The 22,711-nt window shown below is 38.8% G+C and overlaps 1 long non-coding RNA gene across 1 annotated transcript; it reads right to left on the bottom strand.

The window, feature by feature from the left end:
• Window positions 1–2,401: 2,401 nt before the first annotated feature.
• On the bottom strand, window positions 2,402–3,330 carry LOC108946724 (uncharacterized). Its single transcript, XR_001971060.3, has 2 exons — window positions 2,911–3,330; window positions 2,402–2,815 (listed from the first exon to the last, which is right to left on the bottom strand). It is a non-coding gene; the product is annotated as an uncharacterized lncRNA (long non-coding RNA).
• Between the last annotated feature and the right edge of the window lie 19,381 nt (window positions 3,331–22,711).

The following is a 22,711-nucleotide window of genomic DNA, read 5'->3' as shown; positions in this document are numbered from 1 at the left end:
AACTATGCGGTCGAACTGATCCCTCCAAAAAGATAAAATACGACAACTTCCTTTTGCTTTTAGTTTCCAAATGACTTATTTCAAATTTAAGTTAATAATACTATACTTCCTCCATTCAAATCTATTAATCTTTTTTTTATTATTCGAGATTTAAATTATGTGAATTTTGATCATCACTTCAAAACGTATATTTTTATCATATTCACTTGATAAGAATTGCAATAGTAGTACTTATTAGTTTTAAAATTATTTAAATTAATTTTAATTTTAAAATTTTGAGTGATCCGATCTAATTTAGTTTCAAAAATTAGTTAAATTTAACTCGCGAAAAGATAAACATGACAATTAAAAAGGGACGGAGGGAGTACTATACCTGTGGTTATGGTATTCTGGAATCACAGTATGCCCGTGATGCTGAGACAATTGTTATATATGCTTTTCAAATTTGTCATTGCATGCATGTGTAGTATTCTGCGATTTCTTAATTTACACAGGAGAATATCGAACTGATTTCCGTGTGAGTCAATATCTTCTACATTGTTTTGTTTTGCCTTTTTCGAAATTTTCCTCCTTTAATTCGAAAAGCATCAAGCATCAAATTCTTGGCTGATAAATTGTTCCCAGGATTGTAGATTAAGATATTTAGCATGGGAAGATGCCGTCATTTCCGCGTCTTAACTTTTTGTATGTCTCTCGTTATATTTAGTAGTAAACTTTTGTTTTTGCTGGAACAGAACGAAATATAAAGGAGTAGATCTAAAGTTCTTTAATGAACAGAACTAGTTACTTTGATGCATTTTTATATATGCATGGGATTATTAGCATGTTGTTGGACACTTAAGGGATGTTGGTTTGATGGAAAGGTTGACTTTATCATATGCATATATGATATATGGCTAGTTCTTGTCGATGCATTTCAATATTTCATATAAATATTAATCGTGCATATCGTTAAATATGTTGTTTTGATGCATTGTACATGCATTAAACTTGTTTAGCTGAGATAGATTGCATCATCATCATCATGTGCCCTATCTATACATATGGTTAACTGTATATAATTAATTTCAACACTCAATTTAAACACGTCACTACTTATTTATAAAATTAATTTCAACATCTAAAAGTATTTTCATTACTTGATACTTATCATATACTTTTAATCAGATAATTGAAACGGGCTCTTTGTTAATAAAACATAAGCTAAAAGAACACAAAGACAATAAGGATGGAAGAGAAGTACAGTCAAACCTCTCTATAACAACATTTCTCTATAAAAATCAAGCTTTTTCGGATTCAATTTTTATGTTATGTGATAATATATGTTCTCTATATAACATCACTTCGCTATAATATTCAAAAATATTTGGAACAAACAAGGCTGTAATAGAGATGTTTGAGTGTATAGGTTGAGGGAGATGTTAAGTTCAGAAAGCTTTACTTTTCTCTCACTTTTCGAGCACCAATAAAACTAGTATAAATTGGCATATATCTTGGGGTTATTTCGTAATTGGTTCTATGCGATTTACAATTCATGGACTGATCCAAACCATTTTCGTTTTTAGTGGCGTGGTATTTTCTTAACCCATTTGGTAAATACAAGCTTTGCAACAATAATTTGCGGTTTAATTTGAATCGGATCTTTGGGTGGTTTCTATTTTTTGATATTCAATAAATAAATTTTCACCACCAAACTGGTGCTAACTGTAATATGGCGTGACTACTACTATGTTATTTCAAGGGAAATTTTCACATAAGAACTGGAATCCATACTTTTTAATTTTATAGCCCACATTTCAATTTGCAACCAACTAGCCCAAAAATAATAGGCTAAGATTCAACATCCAACTCCAATATGTTCTCGAAATTACTATTTAATTTTTTAAAAAGATTGCTCAAACTTTTAAGTTAATTTTCGAATCAATAACTGTGACTCAAATATTAGTTCAACAAACCAAATCCATTTGGGTGGTGAAAACACTACAAGAAAATGGGGCTTTAGCGAGGGAAAATCTGGTCGTTAAAAGTCCAATTTCGGTCGTTATAAGTTGATAACGACCGGAAAAAAATCGGTCGTTAAAAGTTCCGAGTTAAAAGTTAACGACCGGTTTACAATTCGGTCGTTAAAGGATCTTTAGCGACGACATAATTTTCGGTCGTTAAACATGCTTTTTAGCAACAGGATTTTTCCCTCGCTAATTTGTTATCCGGTCGTTAAAAGTCTTTAATGACAACAATGTATTAAGTCAATTCAAGTGCTTTTAGCGACCGATATTCCCTTCGTTAATTGTATAATTACTTTTAACAACCAAAATTTTCTTCGTTAATAGTCATTTATCTATTTGAGAAACCTGTCGCTAAAGAATTTTAATGACCACATTTTTCTTCGCTAATATGAAAATGTAATAAATATAATAAAAATTTAAATTACGTGAATATTAATAATTATTTATATGCTTTCATACACGCTCAACAACATTGAAAAATAAATCAAATACTTGATATCTTGTTAATACAAAGAACTAAAGTATCATATTTACCAGAAACCAATCCAAATTGTAAGAAACCCATCTTACTAAAACAATAAAAAGTAAAAATAATGCAAACCCATCCAAGAGACAACCGGAAGCATAAACTGAGATGAGTTAATCATCATTTTTAATAATTCCTAAAAAGAAAAAAAGTAAAATTGCAGCATATATATGTACATAAGACAGTGTCTTTAAATCATCGCTGACGAACCAAAAACCTCTTGTACTTCAACTTGCTCTGCACTTTCTTCAAGGATAGCTTCTTCGGGCTTCAAGTTTTTGATCTGTTAAAATAACAAATTTATGCCAGTTTAATAACAAAGAATAAACAACTAAAGAAGAAAATAAACACGTTAAAGGGAAAATGAACATATAACACCTTAAATTATCGAATGCACAGATAGATAACCATATTCACGAGAAATAAGTTGACTAGCCAAAGAAGTGATAAGTTCAATCAAATTCTAGCCAAGTACGACTAACTAATTGGAGATGTAATTTTGCCTTTGCTTTTTGTGGTTATGTGAGGCAGGAGTCCTTGGGGATAACCGATTAATAAAAAAACCTGAGGCACAAGTCAATGATAGTCTAGATTTGCAACTATTGCAGCATCTGACATATCCTCCTATGTTACTACAATTTCCAAATTCCACATCTAACCGAATGAATCCCTCTTAGCCACTAGGACTGCTGTCTCTATCCACATTCAGCTATGTTTCTATCAACAGACATCATGAATACCAGAACGATAATAAATTTAAAAAGGACATTATAAAAAGTAAATGAACAATCCAAAAAATGATACAAGCTAGACCAAAATGATATATGTTAACTACCAGGAAGAATAAATAATCACTTCAAAGTAGCATTCAAACAAAATTCAGTATTCGGCAGGTCGTAACCGCTAAAAGAAGAGGAGTTATTGACCTGAAAACTTTATCTATGCCTAAATGATACTAATACTGCTGCAAAAAACAAAATTTAGAAGTTATCTATTTTTCAACATTAACACAAAATATTATTCAAACTATATAAGAATCAGATAATTTAAGCTGGCTCTCATTCCATCCACGTTGATATATTAGTATCAAAGTGGCAAGTTAAGGAATATTTCAGTACTCTATGGTCAACATATCGTAAAGCTGCTTCCAAACCATTGTACGTGTATAACTAGCTTTCGTTGTAGAAATGCAGAAAAATATAAAATAGTATTTGAGCTGGAGATGTATGAGATGTTTGTGTTAATAACTATTGACATGTATAGAAGTTGCTTCATATGGACATGGATTTATTTGCCTTGGCATTCATAGACATAACTTTGCCTCATGGCCAAAGAAGATAGGTATGGGAGATGGAACAGTAAAGAATATAGCTGGAGATGACTGGACAGTTGTTGCTCGATCACCTGCTAATCAGCAACAAGCAGTGACGCATCGATCACCTAAAAAATAGGAGATCTCCAGGTCTGAAAGACCAGGTCATAACATCAAAAACTATCGAGTTTTCTAACTCGTTTGAAGCATTGCTCAATGAGCATGATCATGTGATGAATGAGGAGGGAAAGAATGTGCAGCAAGTACTTTGTGATACAAGTTCAAAAACTGGACAAGCCACCTCTCCAGTAAGTGCAACATATCTAACATACCCTTGCTCATTCTTTCATACTGATCTTTTGCACTATAATTGAGATTGAAAACAGAAACATACTACCAAATAACTTTTGCCAATTCTCATACCCATACCTCTGATCAAATTTGTATAGATTAAAACAAGAAACAAGTTTCACAAAAAATTTCCATTCAAGCAGGACATCGTATATAAAAGGGATGAGAGGCCAAGTTTGAAAATCAATAATAGATCAGATTGAAATAAGGGTGGCAAGTGGGCCGGTCTCGGGCCTGAACGGGCCAAGTGGGCCGGTCCAAACGGTCCCGATCCCGGGCCGGTCCCAAATTAAACGGGCTAAACGGTCTTTTTGTAGGGATCGGCACGGGATCGGGACCGGAACCGTTTGGTCCCGGGCTAAATGGTTCTGGCCCGCGAGCTAAATGGGCTAAGTGGGCCCAACGGATTTTTAAAAAATAAAAATTAAATAGATATTAGAGACAAAAGGATGTTAAAAAAAATATCTAAAACAATGCTATGGTACTTCTTAGCTGGTATAAATATGGAATGATAGAAGATCAAGTTTTAGCTCAACTCAGATTACAGTTTCAACTAAAACTGAGTTGAGCTAAAACTTGATCTTCTATCATTCCATATTTATACTAGCTAAAAAGTACCATACTTTGGTCATTTCATGTTATTACTAAAAAGTATATATATACTAAGTGTATAGTATATAAGCTATATATACATCTTATATAGCTTATATAAGATGTATATATAGTATAGTATAGTATATATACTAAATGTATAATATATAAGCTCTCTCTCTCTCTCTCGCTATATATATATATATATATATATATATATCGAATATAGCTTATATATTATACACTTAGTAACAATAAAGTAAGCAATAGTAGCAGTTATAGAAGAAAATTAGAGAGATATTGTGATAGATTGATGATTTTATAAGAAAAATGAAAGAATGAAGGGGTATTTATAGTTGAAAATAGGGAAAAAATATAATTATAAAATGTTTGGGGTTAAAACAAAGTTGGGGGGAGGGGGGATTAAATGGCTATTTTATAAATAGCCAACGGCTATTTTTGACAGCCCAACGATTATTTTTGACAGCTCAACGACTATATTATTTTTTAAATATAGCCGTTGGGATCGTTTGGCCGTCCGGTCCCGGTCCCTGGTGGGCCCAAAGCATAAGACCGGCCCATACCTACTAAAATCGAACCTAACAGTCCTGGTCCGTTTAGCCTGTTTGGCCCGCGGTCCCGGGCCTGAACCGACCCACTTGCCAGCCTTAGATTGAAATAAGCAATTAACTAGCAGACCTCGCCGTAGAATCAGTTAATATATAGATAGAAATAATTTTTGTATTTTGTGTCATTCTTTCACCAAAGTGAACACCAACATCCATATACATACAAGTGTGATCACAACCCTATAGTTATACAACAGCTAAAAATTATCAACTTTAATTTTAGGAGGACTGATATTTCGACAGTTATACTTGGCACTCAGTGAAACTGATAGTACGAAATTGACATTCATAATAAACTGTTAGAGGAGATGATTTAATCGTGATAGGAGATATAGCAGTTGCTCATTCAAAATAGATATCGCTCAACAGATGGGGAGTCAAATCACAATCTATGCTCTGGTCTCTCTCATCCCAGCTCCTTGTTCAGATGCCTTTTCTAGTGAAATTATTACTCAATTCACATAGAAAAGGGTAAAATTTTGAACCTTACCTTGATGAGAAGAACCTCAAAGATGAGCAGCTGTTGTCAATGGAAGTGACTGTCATGACCCGAAATTCCCACCTTCGGACCGTGATGGTGCCTAACATTTCACTTGCTAGGCAAGCCGACGTTAGAATAATATTAACCAATTTTTAAACAATCTTTACATTATTAATAATCAAGGAACCAAAAGCGGAAGCAAAGTTTGAAATATAGTGAAATAATTTATAAAAATAACGGTGTCTAAATACCCTCCAAGAATTGGTGTCACAAGTGCATGAGCTTCTAAAATAAATACAAATAAAGGTTTGAATAAAATAAAGTTATCTAAAAATAAACACACAGCTAAAGTAAAATAGACGGGGACTTCAGAACTGCGGACGCCATGCAGTTATACCTCAAGTCTCCTCCGGTAGCTGGAATCCGAGCAAGTCTATGGTACGTCGCTGGGACCAACTCCAAAATCTGCACAAGAAGTGCAGAGTGTAGTATCAGTACAACCGATCCCATATACTGGTAAGTGCTGAGCCTAACTTCGACGAAGTAGTGACGAGGCTAAGGCGGTTCACTTACATTAACCTGTACGCAATATTAGTAACAACAACAATAATAGAAATAAATCAGGTAACTCATTTATAATAATTGAAGCCAACCCAACAGTCATAACCAATTATCATTTCCATCAATTCTGTTGCAGCGTGCACCCCGCTCTTACAATATATTCACATTCAATTCTGTTACGGCGTGCAACCCGATCTCCTAATATATATATATATATGTATATCGACTTTTAAATAAGTCTGTTGCGGCGTGCAACCCGATCCTCATTTATGGACTTTTAATAAGTCTGTTGCGGCGTGCAACCCGATCCTCCAAAATGGACTTTTCATAAGTCTATTGCGGCGTGCAACCCGATCCTTCAATATGGACTTTTCATAAGTCTGTTGCGGCGTGCAACCCGATCCTCCAATATGGAATTTTCATAAGTCTGTTGCGGCGTGCAACCCGATTCTCCAATATATTCATTATAATTATTTCTGTTGCGGCGTGCAATCCGCTCCTCCAACATATTCATTTACCAATTCTTATAGAAGAAATTTCTCCAATAAACGCAACAATGAATATAAAATTATAAGACAACAAGCATACAATAATTATAGCTTAATTACGAAACAAACAATGACAAATAGCAGATTATTATGGAATTCAGGGAGAAAATATGCAGTTTAATATTTGATATGCTAAATGTAAAATAACAATTAAAACACATAATTCAAATAGCATGTAATAATTAATGCAGGAATTCAAAAATTAATATTTGATAAAGAATAGGAGAGAAGCAGTTATTATAATAATTAATTTATGATTTAAAATAATTTATATTTTTTCAAGTAAGCAGGCAAATAATTAATTTGATGACGTATAAACACTCGTCACCTCGCTTATACGTCGTTCACATGTAATTCACATAACAATTAAATCAAGGGTTCTATTCCCTCAAGTCAACGTTAACCACGACACTTACCTCGCTTTGTAAATTTCCAACCAATTACTCAACCACATCTTTTCCTTTTAAATTTGACTCTAAAAACTTGAAATCTATTCACAAACAATTCGATATATTCAATACTAATCATAGGAATTAATTCCATATGAATTTACAAATTTTTCGGATAAAAATCCGAAATACATTAAAATATTTGACAGTGGGACCCACATCTCAAATCCCGAAAACACTTACGAAATCCGAACACCCATTCCGAGACGAGTCCAACCATACAAAAATTATCCAATTCTGATGTCAAATGGACCTTCAAATTTTAAATTTTTATTTTTGGAAGATTTTATAAAAATCTGATTTTTTCCCATAAATTCACGGATTCGTAATATAAATGAGTATGAAATCATGAAATATAATTAATATAGGATAAAGAACACTTACTCCAATATTTTTTCGTAAAAATCGCCCAAAAATCGCCTTACCCGAGCTCAAAAATGAAAAAGGGTTGAAAATAAGACGAATCCCATTTTCCAGAACTTAAGTTCTATTTCTGGGGCTTTTATCCTTCGCGAACGCGGTCAGTGCCTCGCGTTCGCGAAGCACAAATTCCTACTGCCCAATTTTACTCTTCGCGAATACGAGGGCTATTTCGCGAACGCGAAGCTTGCCTGACTTTGCCTTCACGAACGCGAGATGCCCTTCGCGAACGCGAAGGCAAATGTCCTGGCCAGTCCCTTTCCCTTCGCGAACGCGAGGCTTCAATCGCGAACGCGAAGCTTCGCACCTCAAGCCTTTGCGAACACGAAGCACAAAATGTGCCAGCCCCAATTTGCTCTTCGCGAACGCGAAGAAGGAAACGAGAAGCAGGTTTCTGCAGTTTCCTCAAGTCCAAAAATGATCCGTTAACCACCCGAAACCAACCCGAGCCCTCGGGGCTCCAAATCGAACATGCACCCAAGTCTTAAAACATCATACGAACTTGCTCGCGCGATCAAATCGCCAAAATAACATCAAGAACTACGAATCAGACACCAAATCAAAGGAAATTTCTAAGAAAACTTTAAAACTTATATTTTTACAACCTAACGCCCGAATCATGTCAAATCAACTCCGATTCTCATCAAATTTGGCAGAAAAGTCATAAATATTATAGTGGACCTACAACGGCTCCGGAACCAAAATACGGATACGAGGTCAATAAATTCAATATCAGTAATTTCTTAAAAATCATTAAGCTTTCAAGCTTTTAATTTTTCATCAAAATTCCAGTTCTCGAGCTAGGGACCTCGGAATTTGATTTCGGGCATACGCCCAAGTCCCAAATCACGATATGGACCTATCGGAATTATCAAAACACTGATCCGGGTCCGTTTGCTCAAAATATTGACTAAAGTCAACTCAGTTGAGTTTTTAAAGCTCTATTTCATATTTTAATTTATTTTTCACATGAGAACTTTCCGGAAAAATGTCCGGACTGCACACACAAATCGAGGAATAAAAAAATAGTAGTTTTCAAGGTCTTAGAACACAGAATTACTTATTAAATTTAAAGATGACATTTTGGGTCTTCGCATTCTTCACCTCTAAAACAAACGTTCGTCCTCGAACGAAGTTAGAAAAAGTACCTAAACTGGAGAAAAGGTATGGATATTTACTCCGCATGTACGACTGGGACTCCCAGGTAGATGCCTCTATCGGCTGACCTCTCCATTGCACCCGAACTGAAGGATAACTCTTAGACCTCAACTGTCGGACTTGCCGAGCTAGAATAGCCACTGGCTCCTCCGCGTAAGTCAAATCTTTGTCCAATTGGATTGAGCTGAAATCTAACACATGGGACGGATCATCATGATATTTTCGGAGTATAGACACATGGAACACCGGATGAACCGCTGATAAACTAGGTGGTAATGCAAGCCTGTAGGCTACTTCACCCACCCTTTCAAGAATTTCAAAGGGTCCGATATACCTTGGGCTCAACTTGCCCTTCTTTCCGAACCTCATTACACCTTTCATAGGTGAAACCCGGAGCAATATTATTTCTCCAACCATGAATGCTGATGTTTGGCATATTTCGATATGTGTTGATGTTACTTTGCCCATGCTTTAACCACTTTTTGATGTTATTTAATCTTTAAAACACCCAACATGGTGTAATTATTGGTTTGATGACTAATTAAGTTATGTGTGATGATTTAAGGTGTTCGGAGTGCAAAATATGAAGAAAAGGTGGTTTAGCTAGAGGAAGAAGGGTTGGATGCGTCGCATCCAACCTAGGGAAACATCATCATGCATGCAACCTTAGCAGTGAAGTTGGGCCATCGCGTCTGCCATCGCATGCAAGCTGAGAAATAGAGGACAAGGTGGATGCGTCGCATCCACCTTCGCAGGCAAAAAATTGAAATGGAGGACAAGGTGGATGCGTCGCATCCACCTTAGCATCAACCCCTGAAGCCGATTTGGACTAGGAATAGGAGAGCTTTGGCCCACGACTTTTGTACGCAATATATAAGCTAAAAACGCCTCTTTGAGGTTATCTAACATATTGGGAAGGGGGAAAAAGCCACGAAAAAGCTGTGGAGGCCGGAATTCATCGAGTTTCATCTTTCTCCCACCAAACTTAGTAATTTTTATGTTTCTTTATATGAATTGTTGTTTGGCTACCATGTCTATGTGGAGCTAAACTTCACGTTCTAGGGTTGTGGTTCTTTCATGACTATTGTTATTCGGATATTGATTTTGACTTCTTGATTTATCATGTTAGTTTATTTATTCAATCTTGCGCTTAATTATTTAATTGCTTGATCACCAATTGAATATTATCTACGAATCTAGAATTGAACTCGAAAGTGGGAATTCTATATTGCATATAGGATTGAGTAGGGCAAGTTCTTGAACTCGGGCATCGGGGAACGGATTCGTGGTTAGGATAGACATATACCTAATTGCCTTGCTTGGTTGATTTACAGGAATTATAAATGCGTTCTTGTTGATTCTAACTCCATAGACATATAGGCGTTAGGTTAGCTTGAATAGGCGAGTAAGAACTCGACAGATTCTTATGAGCAATATTAACCCTGTCAACCAATAAGCTAGATAAATTAGTCGGTCAATTCAATTGAAGAATACAATAGGATTGATAGATAGCCCATAACCCTAGATCGTTTTCATTACATTGATATCATAAAAGTCTGCTCTTTCTCTGTTCAAAGTTTATTATTTATATTATTCTTATTTAATTAGTTAGAATAAAATATTTTTAGATTTAATTCTTGTTTAGATAATTAAGATAGGCTAATTTAGTTAATAGTTAATCATAAGTCCTCGTGGGTTCGACATCCGACTTTGAGTCACTTTATTACTTGACGACCGCGTATACTTGCGTGAGTGTGTTTGGTCGCAACACGTTTTTGGCGCCGTTGCCGGGGACTTAGAAATTAGCTACGTGACTAAGTTAAGCTTTTATTAGATATTTGTTTTCAAGTTTTAATTTTCAGTTTGCTTGGTTTGTGTCAACGCAGGGTTTACTCTCGAATGCAGAGGAGTAGAAGTGCAAACAACCTCATTCCTCTTGATCCAGAAATCGAACGAACATTACATAGAGTGAGAAGGGAACACGAAGCTAGAACGAGAATAGAAAGAGATTTGGACATCGCAATCCAACCACAGCCAATAGATATGGCAGGCAATGAAGAGCGTCCGGTAATCGAAGCCGCAAGGCCCAATCTTGCGAATATGACTCAGGCTATTGTGAAGCCTGATATCACTGGGCATTTTGAACTCAAACAGTACATGGTACAGCTGATTCAGTCCACAGGACAATATGTGGGTCTATCTCATGAGGACCCGCAGAGGCATATTCAGAACTTCTTGGAAATCACGGACACTTACAATTATCCGAACGTCTCCAAGGACTATGTCAGGCTGACACTATTCCCTTTTTCACTGTTGGGGGAAGCTAAAGAATGGTTGCAAAAGGAGCCCGCGAACTCTATCCACACTTGGGATGATCTAGCAAGGAAATTCCTGATCAAGTTTTTCCCAACTAAGAAGACAAAGTCGTTGAGGAGCCAAATTCTTGGGTTCCAACAACGGGATGGCGAGACACTTCGTCAAGCTTGGGAAAGATACAAGAAACTACTCAGAGACTGCCCGCATCATTGTCAAACTGATGAGGTATTGGGTCACACTTTTGTTGATGGGTTAGATGAAGCATCAAAGATGAATCTTGACTCAGCTTGTGGGGGTAGTTGCATGGCAAGACCGTATAGTGAAATACAACTCCTGCTAAATAATTTCACTGCTAATGACCATAATTGGCAAGGAGAGGGGGATTCACGAAGGGTAATTAAACAGAAGGCCGCCGGTTTGATTGAGCTTGATGACTTTTCCGCCATGAGAGCCGATATAGCAAAATTGGCAAATCAGATGAATAGAATGACAACACAACAAATGCAACATGTACAGCAGATGTCTATTTGTTGCGAACTATGCGGAGACAGTCATATGATTGACATGTGCCCCACGAATCCTGAATCTATATACTATGTGGGACAACAAAACAGAGGTCCTATGAATCAACATGCGCAATATGGGAACACTTACAACCCAAACTGGAGGAATCATCCTAACTTCTCATGGGGCGGAAGTCAACAGAATCAGTATAGGCCTCAAGGGAATTTTACTCAACCTCAGAAGCCACCCCAACAAATGGAAGAAAGTACGAATGACTTGCTGAAAAAGTTGTTACTAGACAATCAACAGCTCAGGACCGATTTCAGAAATCTTGAGAGGCAAATGGGGCAGTTAGCAGCAAACCAAAATACTAGACCTACAGGCTCACTTCCCAGTGATACAGAGAAGAACCCTCAAATTAATGCAGTTACACTTAGAAACGGGAGGGAACTAGAGGAAGCGCCAAGGAAGATAAAAGAAAAACCTATACCTGGGGGGAGTTGACACCTAAGGCAACACAAGAGTCAAAGGAAGATGATGCAAGTTCAGAGCGAATGGAGGTTACAAGGCCACCACCACCTTTCCCCCAAAGATTGCAGAAAAGGAATGACGATCGCATGTTCAACAAATTTCTCTCCATGTTGAGTCAGGTTCAATTAAATATTCCATTAGTGGATGTACTTCGTGAAATTCCAAAGTACGCTAAGTACATAAAAGACATAGTGGCTCATAAGAGGAAATTGACTGAGTTCGAGACGGTTGCACTTACTGAGGAGTGCACATCAAGGGTCCAAAACAAGCTTCCCCAAAAGCTTAAGGACCCTGGCAGCTTCACTATTCCAGTACAAATCGGTAATATTAACGTGGGACGTGCTCTGTGTGATTTGGGTGCAAGCATAAATCTGATGCCGTTATCCTTGTTTAAGCAATTAGGTCTGGGAGCTCCGAGACCAACCACCGTGATGTTGCAATTAGCTGATAGGTCCATAGCCTACCCCGAAGGAGTGATTGAAGATGTGCTGCTGCAAATTGGAAAATTCATCTTCCCAGCTGACTTCATTATTCTAGACTTCGAGGCTGATGAACAAGTTCCAATCATATTGGGACGACCTCTCTTGGCTACTGGCGATGCAATAATTAAAGTGAGAGAAGGGAAAATGATTATGAGAGTGGACAACGAGGAGGCAGTCTTCAATTTCTACAAAGCAATCCAACTCCCCCGCCACTATGAGGAGCTCTCTATGATATCTGTGGTGGAGGTGGATGAGAAACTTCTTAACACGAGTGTATATCTAGGCGACTGTTTAGAAAAAGCAATCATGCTGTTTGATAGCTTGGATATGGATGATGAGGTTGAGGAGATGAAGGGAATCCTAGATACATCATGTGGTTACATGCAAGGAATAATCCTGAATAGGCCAAGTGGCCCCCCACCAAAGCCGTCAATTGAAAAAGCTCCAAATTTGGAACTTAAACCCCTACCCCCTCACCTTCAATATGCTTATTTGGGAAGTTCTGACACTTTACCTGTTATTATTTCTGCTCACTTGTCTAAATTACAGGAAGAAAAGCTATTAAGGGTGCTACGTGAGCACAAGCGAGCAATTGGGTGGACAATGTCTGACATTAAAGGCATTAGTCCAGCTTTCTGCATGCACAAAATCCTCATGGAGGACGGACACAAGCCGAGTGTAGAACACCAACGCCGACTAAATCCAATCATGAAAGAAGTGGTAAGGAAAGAAGTGATTAAGTGGCTTGATGCAGGTATTGTATTTCCAATCTCTGATAGTAAATGGGTAAGCCCCGTTCAATGTGTGCCGAAGAAAGGGGGGATAACCGTAGTAGTTAATGAAAATAATGACTTAATTCCTACAAGAACTGTAACTGGATGGAGAATTTGCATAGATTACAGAAAACTAAACAATGCCACCCGGAAAGACCACTTTCCCCTGCCTTTTATTGACCAAATGCTTGATAGATTAGCTGGCCAGGAATACTACTGTTTCCTGGACGGTTATTCGGGGTATAATCAGATTGCTATAGCCCCAGAAGACCAAGAGAAAACTACATTTACATGTCCTTATGGCACGTATGCGTTCAAGAGAATGCCCTTCGGTCTTTGTAATGCACCTGCGACTTTTCAAAGGTGTATGATGGCTATTTTCACTGACATGGTTGAAAGATATGTAGAAGTATTCATGGACGATTTTTCTGTGTTTGGATGTTCTTTTGATAGTTGTTTGATGAACCTTGATAAAGTGCTAGCTAGGTGTGAAGAGACGAACTTGGTGCTAAACTGGGAAAAGTGCCATTTCATGGTACGTGAAGGTATAGTTTTGGGGCACAAGGTTTCAAAAGATGGTCTACAGGTGGATAAAGCAAAGGTGGAGACGATCGAAAAATTGCCCCCGCCGACATCCATCAAAGGCATTCGCAGTTTCTTGGGTCATGCAGGTTTTTATCGTCGTTTCATTAAAGATTTTTCGAAAATTTCTTCCCCTTTGTGCAGGCTTCTAGAGAAAGACGTTACCTTCAAGTTTGATAATGCATGTCTGAAAGCATTTGAGGAGCTGAAGGGAAGATTGGTGACTGCACCAATTATCATTGGCCCCGATTGGGCACAACCATTTGAGTTGATGTGCGATGCAAGTGACATAGCAATCGGAGCGGTGTTGGGGCAAAGGAGGGATAAAATCTTTCACTCCATTTATTATGCAAGCAAAACTATGAATCCAGCTCAGATGAATTATACAGTGACTGAAAAGGAGTTGCTTGCAGTGGTGTGGGCGTTTGACAAGTTCAGATCCTATCTAGTGGGAACCAAAGTCATCGTCTACACAGATCATTCAGCTATCAGATACCTATTTGAAAAGAAAGACGCCAAGCCGAGGCTGATTCGTTGGGTCCTCCTCTTGCAAGAATTTGACTTAGAGATCCGAGATCGAAAAGGGACAGAAAATCAAGTGGCCGATCATTTGTCCAGATTAGAGAGCCGGAACCATGTAGCTGAAGGAGGGTCAATTAAAGAAACATTTCCGGATGAGCAAATATTGGCAATCACCTCAGGTGAAGCCCCATGGTATGCAGATTATGTGAATTTTATCGCAAGTGGGGTAACGCCACTAGAATGGACAGCTGACAATAGAAGAAGATTCCTACATGATGTAAGGTTCTACGTGTGGGATGAGCCATTCCTATATAGGCAGTGTGCAGATCAGTTGGTGAGAAGGTGTGTTCCTGAGGAAGAGATGAAGGCTATACTACATGACTGCCATGCGTCACCATATGGAGGTCATCACGGCGGGGATAGAACCGCCCAAAAAGTGCTACAATCAGGTTTTTATTGGCCAAAATTGTTTAAGGATGCACATGCCTTCGTTAAAAATTGTGATAGATGCCAAAGAACTGGAACTATCACGAGGAAGCACGAGATGCCCTTGCAAAATATACTGGCGGTAGAACTTTTTGATGTTTGGGGGATTGATTTTATGGGACCATTCCCATATTCTAACGGACACAGATACATCTTGGTGGCGGTCGACTATGTTTCTAAGTGGGTAGAGGCCATAGCTCTTCCTACTAACGACGCAAAAGTTGTGGTAGGCTTTGTAAAGAAGCACATCTTCACACGTTTTGGGACCCCAAGAGTGTTGATAAGCGACGGGGGAACTCACTTTTGTAACAAACTGCTGAATAATATTCTCGCAAAATACGGAGTCAAGCACAAAGTTTCCACTGCCTATCATCCCCAAACGAGTGGTCAAGTAGAAGTTTCCAACAGAGAGGTCAAGCAGATTTTGGAAAAGACAGTAAGTATGAATAGAAAGGACTGGGCCGGGAAGCTGGATGACGCATTATGGGCATATCGCACTGCGTACAAGACCCCAATAGGCACTTCTCCGTACAGGTTGGTTTATGGGAAGGCCTGCCATCTGCCCGTCGAGCTTGAACACAAAGCATATTGGGCGATTAAAAAGCTAAATATGGAGATGGACTTGGCCGGTGAAAAGAGATTGCTACAACTCAACGAGCTTGATGAGTTTCGATTGCATGCGTATGAAAATGCCAAATTGTATAAAGAGAAGACCAAAAGATGGCATGATAAGCATATCCAACATCGTGAGTTTGAACCAGGTCAACAAATTCTACTGTTTAATTCAAGGCTAAAGCTTTTTCCAGGAAAGCTTAAATCTCGATGGTCGGGTCCGTTTGAAGTGGTTAGTGTGAAACCTCATGGTGCGATAGAATTGTGTGATAAGGGGTCCAATACGACATTCTTGGTAAATGGCCAAAGAGTAAAATACTATTGGGGTGGTGACATTGCACGTCACAAGACCACAATGGATTTAGTGGAGGCATGAAGAACATGTTGCGTCGTGCCGCGACGTTAAATCAGGCGCTTCTTGGGAGGCCACCCAAGTTAGTTAGTTTATTTTTATTTTTAATTTAATTTTTTTTTCTCTCCTTTCTTTTCGTAGGACAGAGATTTTATTCAAGAAAACGAGGCGGATGCGTCGCGTCCCCCTCAAAAAAAAAAAAAAAAAAAAATAAATTTTTTTTTTTTGACGGGCCAATTGCTCAAGGCAGTGAAGTCTGCCTATCGCGCCCGTATCGCGTCCGAAAATTTTTGAAGGAAGACAAGGGGATGCGTCGCGTCAAAACTCGCATGCACAGGTAAGTAATATATATTTTAACACATCTTAAGATAACCTATTCGAACAAAAACGTTTCTTGCGACGCATCCACTAGTCTCGTTTTGGCGACGCCTACGAACGCAGAACAGAATTCTCTCATCGAAATTGTAACGCAATAAGATCAAACGCGACAGGTACGCATCATCCTCTTCGTTCTTCCGTTGGCTTCTCTCCAAATTCGTCTCTCCTCCCTCCTTCAATGGTAGCAACAAGTAGGTTTTGCAATTTCAAGATTTTTAGGGCTGTCGTTCTTGGTAGTTGTAATGGTTGAGAGATGATAAACTATAATTCCCTTCATCTCGTCCAACTTTGGGAGGGTAGTTGCACTGCTCAACTGATAGAATGAACTAGGCACACTTGTTGCATACTACATGTTCGACGAATTGTCCCTGAGAAAAATTTAGGCGTCGGTGAAGTCTGAGTAACCGAGCAACATTGGTGTATGCTTGAGAGTAAGTGTGGGGTCGAGTGAGGGGCTATGTGAAATTGAATTTTTGAAGAAAGTTATCACATACTTGCTGAAAGTCATGAGCTACAATTCCATGAAGAGTGAATGGCATGACTTTACGAATAAATTGAAGTCTGCAAGCTGTTGCAATTGCTTTCAAGCTGAACTTCGCTGTTTCATCTGCTAATTGTTGAATTCTTTGCATTGCAGGTACTTAGATTCGTAAAATGACAGCAGCGAGTAAACCATCCAAGCAACAAGACAAAGATGGTAACAAGCAACCGCCCAAAAAGCCTACCGGAAGGGCAGCGGGCGGTCCAAATCCACAGAAAAAGAGGAAGCGGACGGAGAAGGAAATGGAACTGCTGCCTAGGCAGTTAAGTGATGATTCAGAGCAAGAGGAGGAAACATTGGTCCGGAGGACAGTGAAGAAGGGTATTACACCAAGCAAAGGAATAGAGATACGAGAGCCTGTGACATACCAAAGAAAAGCTTCGAGAATGAGTGCTCCAACTGATAAAGGGAAGGAGAAGATTACTACAGAATCTGAATCCGATTCCGATTCGGACAATGACCACCTACAGATCAACATGAGTGATGAAGACGAAGGTGAACCCATAGACCGAGTTGATTGGGAGAAATACTTTGTTAATGAGAAGGCATTCCGAGCCTATAAGAAGATATTGGTTTCAAAGAAGTACATTCCGGAAAAGCCGATAAACATCGGACCACTTAAGACAAAGTACTCAGAGTTTCTCAAGTCAATTCGAGAGGTGCAAAAATGGGGACCCATTCTGAAAGGTCATGGCAAAGCCAACCTCACCATTGTTAGAGAGCTCTACGCCAATTGGCGTCACGCACGGGGAAACATTGTGCGAGTAAGAGGGGTAGATATTAATGTGTCAGCTGAAGCTCTGAATAACTTCTTAAGGGTGCCACACACACTCACTGACAGGTTTGACGCCATATGCAAAACACCAGATTATGCACACATTAAGTCTGTCCTATGCCCTACCAGGAAGGATGCAGAATGGAAGCATGGGAGTATGGAGTACCACTCTATAGCAAAGGAATTCATGAGTGCGTTAGCACGTGTGGCTCTAAATTTCATTTGTAACCGACTGCTGCCATGCCAACATAAAACTGATGTCCCTCGTTACCGCGCACTCGTATTATATGCTTTATTAGAGGGGATACCACTCAACTTCGGAGCCATCATGCATGATCAAATGCAGCGAACCAGGATGAATTACAAGTGGAGGCTGTTCTTTGCTAATACCCTAACGGCTTTTTTAACAGAGAGGGGAGTACTATGGGACAAGGAGAATGACGACATTGAGGCTAAAGCTCCAGGACCATATGATGTCACTCATGTTCTAGAGCCGAACAAGGGAAGGTCTTCTAAGCTCACCGTCCAACAATTATTTGAGCATATGCAAGCAGATATGCAAGAGAACAGGGCTGAGCTGATAGCGACTCGTGTCGAGTTGAGTGCCACCAGGGATGAGTTGAGACAGACTCGTGCGGATCTAAGCCGAGTTCAGACCGAGCAGGCCACGATGATGAAGGAGATATCATTACTCCTCAGAGCTCTGGTTCAATGTGCAGGTACAGACATCTCCCAGCTGATTGCATCATCCACTGCCGGACCATCCACTCCTGTTCCTCCCATAGTCACCGAGGCTCCACTCAACAGGCCTATTGAGGTCGCTGTAACACCTGATACAGAATCAGCACCAGTTGTTGATGATAGGAATGCTATGGATGCAGATGCTCCTCCACAGACTGCGGATGAGCCCTCCACCTTGACTTAAGGGAGTCCTTCTCACCCTACTTTACCTTGTTTGTGTGCGTTGAATAGCAGCAAATTCATCTATATGGAGTAACTATCAGTTTATCTATTAGTTTATATATAAAAAAAAAAATATATATATATATATATATATATATATATATATATATATATATATAGTATCTTTGTAGATAGTAATAATCCCCTGTGGTTTTTCTTTGTGCCTCGGTTCTTTTCCATGGGATGTAGTTTGAACCGGGTAATTTTGTTTTCTTTTTAGAGTAGAGTAGGAATGTAGGGAATAAAAGGAGGAAGAATGATGAACCTAGGTGACCTTGACTTGGTTGATACTGGCATATTTAAGCTTTTACATATGTAATATCTTCCCTTCTCACTCTGAAATTATTGATGATGCCTTGTTAAAACGGATAGCATGTTTTGTTGCAGCCTATTTCTCATTTTCTTGACTTGTGTTCACTTTGCGCTTAATGCTTAATATCTCGTTGCTCCGTGAATACTTGCATTGTTTGAGAGTCGGAATGTGACCGTCCTTAGCGAGTCATGTGCCATGTGTGGTGAGGTTTTTTGTGTAGTCCATGTAGTGTACTTGTGTCTAGAACTTGCCCGGTATGTGAGTTGAAGCGAAATTTTAGGTGATGCTCGGTTTGAAAAATGATTTTAGGCTTTCTTTGATCTTTTTGAGCTTATTGCTTATCACAAATAAAATCTATCCCTAGTTAAACCTTTTGAGCCTGTAGACCTTTTATTTGGTACCCACATTACAAGCCTATACCCTTTTTATTCTTAATTGACATTGTTTTGATCCTTTTACCTCTTAAAGCACTTTAAGTGTTAGATGAGCGCTAAAAGAAGTAAGAAGGGACTAAGTGTGGGGTGACTTTTGAGTGGAACCAATGAAAGAAAGAAGGGTGCACTTATTTTGTAAAATAATACACCACTAGCGGAAATTGAAAGAAAGAAAAATATAAATGAATAAATTGTTGTCTTGTTCTTGCTAGTGGGTATGAATTAAAGTAGTGCTTAAAGAAAGAGGAAATATTGTTGGGGTGATATTATTTGTGAAATTGAAGTGGTGTTGAAGAATTTGCGCTTAAGTTATTTGATGATGTGTTAAAGTGCTTAGGAGGGTGAATCACTATTCCTTAAATATATCCTACCCGTCCCTTAGCCCACATTACAACCATGAAAAAGTCCTAATTGATTTTAGATCGAGCGAGCTTACATTAGTAGAGATTTACATTAAGGGCAAGCCTATGGTACCAACTGCATGCATGCGACTTCTTTTGTGAGAGTGAGCGATTTTCTTTGTGAGCATGAGATTCGAATGTGTGGATTGATTCTACTCTCTTTGCTTTTGTTGTGAGGGCACATGGTTTCACGAGGGATAGGTAACGTTATTAGACTTCTCTATGATGTTGGGTGTTCAAGCCATGAGTGCATTGTGACCATTGAGTCGGTTTTTGAGGTTAGGATTGTTATGAGCATGTTGTCTTTGTTCGAATATGTTTAAAGAAGGGCCTAAGAAAAGGGAAGTGTGTTGATGCATAGTCTAGAGCCTAATTGTAGCAAATAACCATGGTCATAGGTGCAGTGTGCTTTGAATGATAAGAGTTTAATTTTGTTTCGTCTACTATAGGATGGTTTGTTCGAGGACGAACAAAGGTTTAAGTGTGGGGTAGTGATGTTTGGCATATTTCGATATGTGTTGATGTTACTTTGCCCATGCTTTAACCACTTTTTGATGTTATTTAATCTTTAAAACACCCAACATGGTGTAATTATTGGTTTGATGACTAATTAAGTTATGTGTGACGATTTAAGGTGTTCGGAGTGCAAAATATGAAGAAAAGGTGGTTTAGCTAGAGGAAGAAGGGTTGGATGCGTCGCATCCAACCTAGGAAAACATCATCATGCATGCAACCTTAGCAGTGAAGTTGGGCCATCGCGTCTGCCATCGCATGCAAGCTGAGAAATAGAGGACAAGGTGGATGCGTCGCATCCACCTTCGCAGGCAAAAAATTGAAATGGAGGACAAGGTGGATGCGTCGCATCCACCTTAGCATCAACCCCTGAAGCCGATTTGGACTAGGAATAGGAGAGCTTTGGCCCACGACTTTTGTACGCAATATATAAGCTAAAAACGCCTCTTTGAGGTTATCTAACATATTGGGAAGGGGGAAAAAGCCACGAAAAAGCTGTGGAGGCCGGAATTCATCGAGTTTCATCTTTCTCCCACCAAACTTAGTAATTTTTATGTTTCTTTATATGAATTGTTGTTTGGCTACCATGTCTATGTGGAGCTAAACTTCACGTTCTAGGGTTGTGGTTCTTTCATGACTATTGTTATTCGGATATTGATTTTGACTTCTTGATTTATCATATTAGTTTATTTATTCAATCTTGCGCTTAATTATTTAATTGCTTGATCACCAATTGAATATTATCTACGAATCTAGAATTGAACTCGAAAGTGGGAATTCTATATTGCATATAGGATTGAGTAGGGCAAGTTCTTGAACTCGGGCATCGGGGAACGGATTCGTGGTTAGGATAGACATATACCTAATTGCCTTGCTTGGTTGATTTACAGGAATTATAAATGCGTTCTTGTTGATTCTAACTCCATAGACATATAGGCGTTAGGTTAGCTTGAATAGGCGAGTAAGAACTCGACAGATTCTTATGAGCAATATTAACCCTGTCAACCAATAAGCTAGATAAATTAGTCGGTCAATTCAATTGAAGAATACAATAGGATTGATAGATAGCCCATAACCCTAGATCGTTTTCATTACATTGATATCATAAAAGTCTGCTCTTTCTCTGTTCAAAGTTTATTATTTATATTATTCTTATTTAATTAGTTAGAATAAAATATTTTTAGATTTAATTCTTGTTTAGATAATTAAGATAGGCTAATTTAGTTAATAGTTAATCATAAGTCCTCGTGGGTTCGACATCCGACTTTGAGTCACTTTATTACTTGACGACCGCGTATACTTGCGTGAGTGTGTTTGGTCGCAACAAGCTTAATGGTTAAGGAAACTTTTTTGCCTAGACTGAGCTGTGCGAAGTCGATCCTGAATAATCTTGACCTTATCCAAGGCATCCTGTACCAAATCGGTACCCAACAACCGAGCCTCTCCCGGTTCAAACCAACCAACTGGCGATCGACATCGCCTTCCATATAATGCCTCATATGGAGCCATCTGAATGCTCGACTGGTAGCTATTATTATAAGCAAACTCTGTAAGTGGCAAGAAATGATCCCAAGAACCTCCAAAGTCTATAACACAAGCGCGGAGCATATCTTCCAATATCTGAATAGTGCGCTCTGACTGTCCGTCTGTCTGTGGATGAAATGATGTGCTCAACTCCACCCGCATGCCTAACTCACACTGTACAGCCCTCCAAAAATGTGAGGTAAACTGCGTACCTCGATCTGAAATAATAGACACGGGCACACCGTGAAGGCGGACAATCTCACGAATTTTGAATTTCAGCTAACCTCTCTGAAGAATATGTAACTGCCACTGGAATGAAATGTGCTGACTTGGTCAACCTATCCACAATGACCCAAACTGCGTATTTTCTCAGAGTCCGTGGGAGCCCAACAACAAAATCCATAGTGATACCCTCCCACTTCCACTCAGAAATTTCTAACTTCTGAAGCAAACCACCAAGTCTCTGATGCTCGTACTTAACTTGCTGACAATTCAGGCACCGAGCTACATATGCAACTATATCCTTTTTCATTCTCCTCTACCAATAATGTTGCCGCAAATCTTGATATATTTTGGCGGTACCTAGATGAATAGAATACCTGGAACTGTGTGTTTCTTCAATAATTAATTCACGAAGCCCATCCACATTAGGCACATAAATATGACCCTGCATTTGC

The sequence above is a fragment of the Nicotiana tomentosiformis genome, chromosome 2, assembly GCF_000390325.3.
Source record: "Nicotiana tomentosiformis chromosome 2, ASM39032v3, whole genome shotgun sequence".
In the NCBI taxonomy this organism is placed as follows: Eukaryota; Viridiplantae; Streptophyta; class Magnoliopsida; order Solanales; family Solanaceae; genus Nicotiana; species Nicotiana tomentosiformis.
This window is presented reverse-complemented; position numbering and strand designations above follow the sequence as displayed.